The 9,619-nt window shown below is 52.7% G+C and overlaps 1 pseudogene; it reads right to left on the bottom strand.

Annotated features, from left to right (window-relative positions):
- Nucleotides 1-3,979: 3,979 nt before the first annotated feature.
- Nucleotides 3,980-8,987, bottom strand: LOC141730250 (uncharacterized; annotated as a pseudogene).
- Nucleotides 8,988-9,619: the final 632 nt, after the last annotated feature.

The raw sequence follows: 9,619 nt of genomic DNA, 5'->3' as shown, positions 1-9,619 counted from the left end.
CTGGTGTAGCCAGTGGGGTTTGGACACACCTCCGAGAATACACAGGGGTTAAAAAGCAGAGCTCTGGCCCTGGCAGTCTCTCTTGGGACGTCGAGGAGAAGAAGTCGGATCTCCCTCCCCTGTCCAGCCGCTGCTGCTGGGTGGGGGAGGGGCAGCCACGTGGTAGGCCCTGGGCCTGGACAGAGATGGGAGGTGAGGAGGCCCTCGAGGATGGAAGGGTGGAAGATCCCAGGGAGTCAGCCCTCGGGCAGCCATCCCCCCCCCCCCCCAGGAGGGAGAGAGAGAGCCGGCAACACCGAATGTGATAGCAGCCGGCCCAGGAAAAGAAGGGGGGGGAAGAGTGCCCGGCCGGAGCGGCAGCGTGTGTGGGAGTGCCGCAGCTCCGGGACAGACAGAGACTGAAAGTTTTAACCCCTTTCTTTCATGATTGGGGCCTTGCAAAAATGCTAATCCTCCTCGAAGCTGAATAAGAAGGGAGATAAGAGATGAGATGAGACAAGGACCTGGCCCAAAGAACGTGGAGATGATTGAATGGGGAGAGATGATTTGGAGTGGCCTATTGGCTGGACTTTTCTTGTGGCCATGGACTCAGTTGTTCCTGTGACACAGAGACTGCACTTAGGGGGAAGCAGTGCCTCAGAACCAGGAGGGTTCATCGTGAGGACCCCCCGGCCCCAGGGGGTTGGAAAAATATGGGGGGGACAGATGTCCCAAAGCAGAGACTGTGCCTTTTTGGAGTGAGACAAGGCATCCTTGAAAGACAACCCTAAAAGCAGCTCTGGCCATGCACGGTGGTGAGAGCACTGGGCATGGAAGGAAGATGTCACAAGCGGCAAAAGGACTTTTTTCCGGGCGGTGCCGAAGTGACAGGGAAGCACACGAGGTTTCAGTGTGTTTCCAGGGGAAGCCTATGGAACAAGAAGGACTCCTCTCCTCTTCATGAACTGAAGTTTGAGTATACTAAAGTGTGGTGCCAGGCTGGGAAGTTGGTGATTTGGGAGAATGTATCGGATTGGGAAAGTCAGGTAGTGGGGAGGAGGAAAGTGGTTTTTTTGTAAGGTTTTCAATTTTTTTTTCTTTTCCTTATAGTTTTTCCCTATTTTCCTGTAGTTTAGGTAAAAAAGTGTTCTTTATGTTTAAGTTAGAGCCTGTTTTGCTTATTCCTAGTCACATCTCACAGCAGACACCAGAGTGAAAGCATTTTCATAGGAGGCACTGGCTCTGTGCCAAGCTCAAACCATGACAGCTGCCATGAAGAGTTTTGTCATTAATATCTTGTTGTGAAGGTGCTGGGGCCAATGGCTTCCCAATGGCTTCTGCTCCTGGAGCAGAAGTGGCTTTTCAGAGCCCAGCCAGAAATGAGCCCTGAGGCAGCAGCTCTGCAGTGGTGGCCACCAGGCCGGGCTGCCAAGGGAGACTCTGGCCATGGCCTGCAAGCAGCTGCTGCTGCCCAGGTGCCTTTGGTGCTGTTGGAAAAGAAATGAAATTTAGCAAAATGTTTTATTATAGTTTAGTTATGAGTTTTGTGTGAATTGGTTTGTAAAAATAATTTTGTAGCCGTTGATATTATGTGATTGAGTTTTGTGTAACCCTGGCAAGTAGCTTTAGAAACCTAATAAACATTAAGCCAGGGTAGGAGAGTAAGAAGACTAACCGGTTTGGGGATAGCATACAATAGGACAGGTAGAAGATTTATGATTTTGCTCGTGAACTAGAGAATGTATTACAAGGGTCCGTAGTTTGGCGAAGGGCCACTGTTTCTTGGAGACTTTGCGAAGGGCCACTGTTTCTTGGAGACTTTGTTATGAATTGCTTGTGTATAAAAGGAAAACACCCATGTGTGAATTTTGGGGTTCTGTTTTTGGGGACGCTAGTCCGCAGGCCCCCGGGCCCTTCAATAAAGCGCCGCACAAAACTTATCCGAGTTTTGTGTCCTTTATCATTCGGGCAACAGTGCCTCAGGCTCTCCCTGGCCCAGCTCCCAGCACGGCACTCTGCCCTTGTGCCCAAGCCCTGCCCTGTGCTGGGGCTGGCCTGGGGCTTTTCCTGCAGCGGGACCTGTCCTGCTGATGGCACAGGAAAGGCAGTTCCTGCTGGAGCAGGAGGCTCTGCCTGCCAAGGGCTCCAACAGCACCAGGAAGGCCCTGTTGACTTCAAAATTGCTGCCTAGAGCACTATATTCTAATAATTGTTATAGCTCCTGATCTGTGGAGTAAATAACTGTGCTAGTGATCTTTCCATCTGATCATGATCAGAATAAGCCAGAAACATATTTATATAAATTAATCTGGTATTCTATCATGAATCCTACAGGACAAATTCTGTTAGTCGAATACCACCTGTTCAATCTTTTACACCTTTGACAAATTCTGGAGCTGGGATTGGATCCAGCCACTCCCAGTCTCCTCTCTTTGAAGAAATTTTAGAAGTCTAGGGGTCCTGCAAAGGTTTGAGGATACATGGAGGCTGTTGGGTGTCATTTCTCCACCTCATGTCTCAGCAGGAATTTCTCCAATAAAGAAATAAAGCTTTTGCCTGAAGCTCCCACTGTGCCCATGACAGGAACCCCTGTGAGTGTCTGGGACATCCCGGCTCTTTGGCAGCCCGGGGACTCCTGGGATGTCACCGTTGAGCCCCAGTGAGTGCCTGTGACAGATCGGTGCCTTTGCAGCCCACGGTCCCCTGGGATGTCAACATGGAATGGCTGTGACTGCCTCGGACCACAGGGCTCTTTACCATCCCAGAAACACCTAGAAGGCCTCCATGGAGCCCCTGTCTCTTGCCTGTGACATTCCAGCTCTAGAACAACCTGGAGACTCTTGGAAAGTCCCCATGGAACCCCCTCTGAGGGCCTGTGACAAATCTGATCCTTAGCAGGCAACCATTATCAGGACCCTGTTGCTATGGTCAGTTTCCATGGCAACCATCACCAGCCTCCTGTTGCTATGCTCAGTCCTTTGGCAGCTCCATGGAGACCCCATGCCATGGGTGGTTGCCATGGACACCAGTTCAGGCCTGCAGCCACAGCCCATTGCCATGGCAACCATTGGCAGCCCCATCTCCAGGCTCATGGGATCCCAGAACCACAGAATTGGCTGAGCTGGGAGGGATCCATCAGGATCCTCCAGTCCAACTGCTGGCCCTGCACAGGACACCCCAACAATGCCAGCCTGGGCCTGGCAGCGCTGTCCAAACGCTGCTGGAGCTCAGAGAGCCCTGGAGCTGGGACCCTTCCCTGGGGAGCCTGGGCAGGGCCCCAGCAGCCTCTGGGCAAAAACCTTTTCCTGACATCCAACCTGAGCCTGCCCCGACTCAGCTGCAGCCGTTCCCTCCACTCCTGTCCCTGGGCAACAGAGGGAAGAGGTTCCCACAGCCCCAGCCAGGGACCCACTCCCAAGGCTGTTGCCATGGCCACCAGGGCTGGGACCAGCTGGGATGCTCGGTTTTCATGGGCCGGGGTTCAGGAATGGGATTCCCCAATTTCCTGCTCCTTCTAAAACCGTGCTGCCCTCCTGCCTCCCATGAAAAGCACAAAAGTCAAAGATTCCGGGCTGAGAAATGAACAATTTACTGAGAACAGCAACGAGATAAGGAACAAACAAAAACAGAAACAATATTGATAACAGAAGGGACTGTTTACAGGAAAAACTACCACACAACTTTCTGGGTCTTCCTGGCCACAATTTCCCCTTCCTGGAAATTTCATCCTTCTCCTCAGGGAGAGAGAGAGTCCATTTCCTGCCCCTGGCAATGACCTGATGTGGGAGTGAATGTAATGACAGGACCATGGCCGGACCTTCATGTTTTTCTATCCCACATCATGTCATTGGCAGGGACAGGAAAAATGTAACGGTGTCCTGCCAGCATGGATCATGGGAACATGGATCATCAGGGCTCTTTCACAATGTGGATACTCCAATGATTGGAGTTGGGGCAGTGCACAAAATCCTCCTGCACTTGGGGCATTGGAGGCCTTCCCTTACCAGTGCTTCCATTGGTTGCTGGTGAAGGCAGAGTTCTGGGTGAAGCTCTTCCCACACTGGTGACACTCGTAGGGCCTCTCCCCGGTGTGGATGCCTTGGTGAATGATGAGGGTGGACTTGTGCTTGAAGCCCTTCCCACACTCAGGGCAGCGGAAGGGCCTCTCCTCTGTGTGAATCTGCTGGTGCTTGAGGAGACTGGAGCTGGTCTGAAACCTCTTCTGTCACTGGGGACACTCGTAGGGCCTCTCCCCAGTGTGGATGCGTTGGTGCCTGATGAGTTCTGACCTGTAGCTGAAGCCCTTCCCACACTCCCCACACTCGTAGGCCCATTCCTCGGTGTGGATAATCTGGTGCTGGATCAGGATGCTCCTTTGCCTGAAGCTCTTCCCACACTCCAGGCACTTGTGGGGCTTCTCCCCATCATGAAGCTGCCCATGGACCACCAGCTCTGAGCTCTGTCTGAAGCTCTGTCCACCTTCCTGGCTTAGGGAGGGTCTTTCCTCCTCAGAGCACACTGGGCTGGGTTTGCAGCCCCTCTTCCTGTGGAATCTCTGGGGATTTTCCTCCCCGTTGGATTCCTGTGCTCTGGAGTCACTCATAACAGCCTCTTCCTACAGGTTCTTCCGCAGGGATTTTTCCTCCCTTGTCTCCATCCTCTGCTTCTTGTCTGGAGGAAAAAAGACAAGGAGAGGATGGGATTTGCCTCCGTGCCACAGGGAAGGGGAAGGAGATCCCCCCAGTGCATCCCCGGTAGGACGGCATTGGCACCTAGATTGTCCTGCAGCTGGGGGCCATGTTGGGCTGGGAGATGGAGCAGAGAGAGGGGGAAACGGGCACTGACTTCCTCCTCACCTGCCCGGGTGTCCTGGGGATCCTGCCTGTTCCTTTCAGCCTCCTTTTCCATCTGGCAAATGTTTGGAAATGGGAAATCCTGATTTGGGAGAATAACAAGGGATGACCACATTGAGTTTTGTACTGGTTTGAAGGCAAACCTGGGAAAGGGTCTAAACCAAAATTGCAATTCTAAACCAAAATGAAGATCAAGGCTATGATACAGAAACACTGCCTTAAACTGACAGAGTCAGGATATAACCTGACACCCTGTTGGTCAGGGTTGTGGCAGCCGTCCCAATAAATGGTGGCTGCAGTCCTGTGGGAGAGGTGAACGTAGTTCTGTCAGAGCAGTGATCCTGCAGAAAAGTCTGGTCTTCCTCTGAATGTCCAGTGGAGGTTATGGAGCTCTTATCCTCTGGGAACCAAGTAGGCAAGCTGCTCCTGCTGTAGCAAGTCTCAGCTTATATCCAGGTAGGAATGTCTGGATCCTCCCCCTGGGTGGAGCATCCCACAATGGGATGATGGAATTCTATCAGTCCTGCAGAGACACTCAATGGCCCATTAGCAGAAGATATCTCCCCTGGAGGGCGTTATCAGGGCTGAGTCATGGAAGAGATAAAGAACCCTGCCCCACCTGTTTACAGCAGTTGATGAAGATGGGGATTGAAAACATGCATTTGGTTACATCTTGCATGGCAACCTGAAACAGTGGGGTAATCCCTGCTCAGGGGGTGTACACCACCCCCCTTACCCAAACTAGCTCAGCTGTAAAACCCCCACCCTGGGAAGGGCACACACACACAGGGGACAATGTCACACTTGGCCCCCTCCAGGGGAGGTCTCTGTCCCTTGTCACTCCCTTGCCATGCCCCGCTTTCTTCTTTCTTTTAACTCTCTCTACCTCACATTTACTGTTCAATAAAATCCACATTAGATTTGGTCTAATTAGCACCTTAACTGGGGCAGAGGCATCTCTCTAGTAAGTTTTTTAACCAGATTGAGACATTATTTTCGCGCTGTGATTTCAGGGCACTGTTCCCTGACCCCAAGTGCCTTTGACAACAGCACAGTTCCCTCCTCTGAGGAGGGTGTGGTTCTCTCTGGAAGAACTCTTGGAACTTGGACGGAGCTTCCTCTGAGTCACTTCTGGAAGAACTGATGAGGAAAATGGCTGTTGTTGGTCTGGATTGTAAAGAAAATATTTTGTTGTCCTTCCTTGAAAAGTTTGTAAAAATCACTGGAGGAGAGGGAGCAAATTATACCGGCGAGATTCAAAAGGTTCGTTCACTCCAACATGAAAAACACAAGGCTGCTAAAAGTCCCAGAAGAAGCCCAGCTCAAGTAGCTAAATTCCCAAATAACTCCAACCAGGTGTCTCTGGGAGGATTTTTTGGAGAGTGTTCGGAGCCGGCAGATCCCGGACTCGAGCCCCGGATATCTCCGGGCTCCCCAAGAGGAGCTTTTTCGGGGGGAGAGGAGGCGCGATCGCCCCTCGGGCTGGTCCCGGGGGGTCCACGTGGGGATGGCCCGGTACCGACGGGGCGGGACATTGGTTTTGGGGATCCCTGTGAGAGCCGGGGCTGTGGAACGGGGTACTCCCGGGGCGGGGAGAGGGGAAGGGGCGATACCGGAGCTGGGGGACTCCGGGCAGCCCGGAGATGAGGCGGGGACAGGACCCCCTGACCCTGACAGGGGTGTCCTGGGGTGACTTCATGATGCTCGTACCCTCATGGGTCTGTTTAGCCCAGAAATGAGTTCTGCACCTTTAAGGCTGGTTCTGAGAGCGAAGGGAGGAGGAAGAAGCTGCAGTTTGTTTTCAGAAACTGCACTCACTCCTCTACATTCCAGCTGCTGGATGGACAGACAGCAGGACAGAGCTCTCCTTTGCTTTCAGTCAGTTTTTAGGTCTCTGAGGCAGAAGTTCCCTGCACTTTGATTTTTCTTTTTCTTTGGAGCTGTTTAAACCTGCTCTGGACTGAAAAACCAGAATACCACCAGCAGCTCCCACCTGAGGCCCACTGGGACGAGCCTGGGCCGAGGCATTTCCAGCGCTGGACGGACTGATAAGAGACTGAAAATAGACTGATAAGAGACTGATAAGCCACTGATAAGGCACTGATAAGACACTGAGTGCCCTGAGCTACAACCAAAGATGGGACTTTCGGAGTTTGTCATCTATTTTGGAGCAGCAGGACGTTTTATTGCTTAATATTGTTCAATTTTTGTGCTGGTGAATGCTTTGCCTGTAAAATAAAGTTTTTTTAGACTTTTCTCCCCGGAAATATTTTCCCGGACTGGCTGAGGGTGGGGCTGCTGAATCGGCATTCTAGAGGAAACTCCTTTTGGAGGGTTTCAACCAAATTTGCCCTTAACCAGGACAGGGTGGTGGAAAGAAGGGGGAACCAACCTCAAGTTACTGGATTGAGGGGAGGCTGGAGAGGGGGACCTTGGGACCCCAGAACCTCCCAGAATCCAAAAGCAGGACCCTGGAGAGGAGGGATCTCTAGGACCCATGGGATCCCCACCAGCCCGGAGATGGGGGACCAACCATAACCCAAGAGGGATGAGACTGGAAATGGGAAACTCCTGGTGGCTTTTTTTGATTCACTCTTGATTCTTGGACATCTGGTGACTTCTAGAAATGGACGTGGGTTGGAGGAGTCAACAACCCAAGGCATTCACACCTTGATTTTCTCCAAAAAAGGATTTTCCCCAAACCTTCCCACCATGACATCCTCCCTGCCCCGCTCTGGGTGAGCTCAGTCCCAAACCTGACCCTGATCCTGGTCTCAGTCTCACTCCACATTTAGACACACTCACAGTTCTGTATTTTATCTCATCCCAGTCCCAAACTCATCTATCCCAACCCCAGCCCTAAAGCCAATCCCATGTCTAGCCCTAACCCCAATCCCAGCTCTAATCCAAATCTCAGCCCCAACTCCAACGCAGCCCCAATTCCAGCCCTTTCCTAAATCCTCAGCCCCAAACCAAATCCCAGGTTCAGCCCTTCTGGGGGTTTGGGGGTGTCTCTGTCCCTCTGACCCCGATGATGTTTGGGTGGGGTCACAGCAGGGCTGAGAGGGACAGAGACCCACCTGGCCTCCCCCCACTTGGAAAGGACACCCTTCTTCTCAGGGAGAGAGAGAGTCCCTTTCCTGCCCCTGGCAATAACCTGAGGTGAGAGTGAATGTAATGACAGGGCCATGGAAAGACCCTCATGTTCTTCAGGTCTATACCATGTCATTGACAGGGGAAGGTATTGGGGCAGTTGTCTTCCCAGCATGGATCATAGGGAACATGGATCACCCGCACTCTTCCCAACGTTAGACCTCCATTTGGGATGAAGCTGGACCAGTTCACAAAGCTCCTCCTGCAGCTGGAGCACTCGCAGGGCTTCCCTTACTGGCACCTCCATTGGTGTTTTGTCATGTTAGAGCTATCGGTGAAGCTCTTCCCACACTGGGGACACTCATAGGGCCTCTCCCCAGTGTGGATGCGTTGGTGGGTGATGAGGTGGGAGTTGTGCTTGAAGCCCTTCCCACACTCAGGGCAGCGGAAGGGCCTCTCATCCGTGTGAATCCACTCATGCAGGAGGAGATTGGAGCTGCTCTGAAACCTCTTCCAACAGGTTGGGCACTTGTAGGGCCTCTCCCCAGTGTGGATGCGCCGGTGCCTGATGAGGTTGGAGTTTTGCTTGAAGCCCTTCCCACACTCAGGGCAGCGGAAGGGCCTCTCCTCTGTGTGAAACTGCTGGTGCTGGAGGAGATTGGAGCTGGTCCGAAACCTCTTCTGACACTGGGGACACTCGTAGGGCCTCTCCCCAGTGTGGATGCGTTGGTGCCTGATGAGTTCTGACCTGCAGCTGCAGCCCTTCCCACACTCCCCACATTCGTAGGGCCATTCCCCAGTGTGGATGCGTTGGTGGCGGATCAGGGTGCTGCTCTGTCTGAAGTTCTTCCCACACTGCAAGCGCTTGTAGCGCTTCTCTCCATCATGAAGCTGCTCATGGACCACCAGCTCTGAGCTCTGGATGAATCTCTGTCCACCTTCCTGGCTCAGGGTGGGTCTTTCCTCCTCAGAGCACCCCAGACTGGGTTTGGAGCCCCTCTTCCTATGGAATCTGTGGGGATTTTCCTCCCTGTTGGATTCCTGTGACCTGGAGTCACTCATAACGGCCTCTTCCTTGAGGTTCTGCTGTGGGGATTTGTCCTCCCTGGTCCCAATCCTCAGCTTCTTCTCTGGGGGAGGAAAGACAAGGAAAGGATGGGATTTGCCTCCGTGCCACAGGGAAGGGGAAGGAGATCCCCCCAGTGAATCCCCGGTAGGATGGTGTTGGCAGCAGGGTTGTCCTGCAGCCGGGGGCTGTGCTGGGCTGGGAGACGGAGCAGAACAGAGGGGGAAAGGGGCACTGACTTCCTCCTCACCTGCCTGGGTGTCCTGGGGCATCTTCCTCTTCCTCGCAGTCTCTCCCTCCATCTGGCTAAGTTTTAGGAACGGGAAATTCTGTTTTGGGAGGAAAACAAGAAATGAGCACACTAAATTTTGCACCAGATTGAAGGCAAAAGAGGGGAGAGTCTAAGTCAGAATTCCAATTCAAAAACAAAATTAGGATCAGGGCAATGATACAGAAACACTGCCTTAAACTCACATAGTCAGGATATAACCTGACACCCTGTTGGTCAGGGTGGTGGCAGCAGTCCCATTAAATGGTGGCTGCAGTCCTGTTGGAGTGATGAACGTGATTCTGTCAAAGCTGTGATCCTGTAGAAGGGTCTGGTCTTCCTCTGAAGGTCCAGTGGAGG

Source organism: Zonotrichia albicollis, chromosome 9, assembly GCF_047830755.1.
Source record: "Zonotrichia albicollis isolate bZonAlb1 chromosome 9, bZonAlb1.hap1, whole genome shotgun sequence".
Classification (NCBI taxonomy): Eukaryota; Metazoa; Chordata; class Aves; order Passeriformes; family Passerellidae; genus Zonotrichia; species Zonotrichia albicollis.
The sequence above is the reverse complement of the archived record's forward strand: the minus strand, read 5'-3'. Positions and strand labels throughout refer to the sequence as shown.